Genomic DNA, 1,237 nt, shown 5'->3' on the forward strand with positions numbered 1-1,237 from the left:
GGAGATAAACTTCTTTTCAAAGGTAAGATGTACGTTCTTAAGGTAGATATGGACGCAACCTATTTAACAGTCACGCGAAGTTGCTTTTTAAATACTTAAGCTCTTCGTCAAAATAACTTTTTGAACTCAATGGGAAAACTATTAAAGACTGGTGATAAATTTTAGCCTTTTTCTCTCGCTTTAAAACATATTTACACTGAATCAGTTCAGAAAAGTAAAGGTCCCGCGGAAACAATAAAAACACAACTTGAATCAAAGTCGAGCTGCAAATTCCTGGGAATGACTGGGCGATGGGCACCGGTATCCTTCAACAGGCAGAACCACCAGAGCCTAACATCACGAAGGATATGCGAGATGCACTTAAAAGCCTGAGAGAAGATAAAGGGCGCGTTGACGTAGTCATGGATACCGACACCTACCGAGCCAAGTGGTCTACGCTTATTGAGAACGGACCGTAACAGCTCCTCAACAAAGATTCGACAGATCGTTTGACCCGCAAGTTGTCAGAAAGGCTCCTTACCTTGAAGCGAAGCGGATATCCATCAGAGGCCGTTTACAACAAGATCAGACCCCGACGCAAACAGTCGCCTAGAATTTACGGTTTACCGAAGATACAAAAGACCGATGTACCGCTAAGACCTATTGTGTCGTGCGTAAATACCATTGCATATGATTTATCCGCTTACTTGCATCTTGTCTCCTTTAACAGGAAAGTCAGAGTACACGGTGACCAATTCAGCTCACTTCGTATCCACTGTTAGCAATGAGACGATCCTAGACAACGAGATCATGGTATCTTTCGACTTAGAGTCGCTGTTTACAAACGTTCGTATCGACGCCGCTGTACAAGCCGCACTGCAGAAACTCGAGAACGACCTTAGCCTTGCAGACTGCACCACGCTAACGCCTGCACAAATCACTGACCTTTTGACCTTCGTATTGAGATCCACACTTCCAGTATAACGGACCGATTTACGAGCAAAAAGACGGCGCCGCCATGGGGAGTCCTGTTTCCGCTGTTATTTACCTCTACATGGAGAGTTTCGAAGAACAGGCGATAACTACAAGATCCTACGAGCTTAGGATTTGGAAACGCTATGTGGACGATACCTTTACCGTCCTGGATCGCGAAAACGTGGATGACTTCTTACAGCATCTAAACAACCAGCAGCCTTCCATCCGCTTCACCATGGAGACAGAGAAAGACAACAAACTCGCCTTCCTAGATACTGCAGTT

General features: G+C 45.0%; 1 pseudogene; it reads left to right on the top strand.

The window, feature by feature from the left end:
* The first annotated feature begins 290 nt into the window (after positions 1-290).
* Positions 291-963, top strand: LOC136280413 (uncharacterized; annotated as a pseudogene).
* The last annotated feature ends 274 nt before the right edge of the window (positions 964-1,237 follow it).

Source organism: Pocillopora verrucosa, chromosome 4 (assembly GCF_036669915.1).
Source record: "Pocillopora verrucosa isolate sample1 chromosome 4, ASM3666991v2, whole genome shotgun sequence".
Lineage (NCBI taxonomy): Eukaryota > Metazoa > Cnidaria > Anthozoa > Scleractinia > Pocilloporidae > Pocillopora > Pocillopora verrucosa.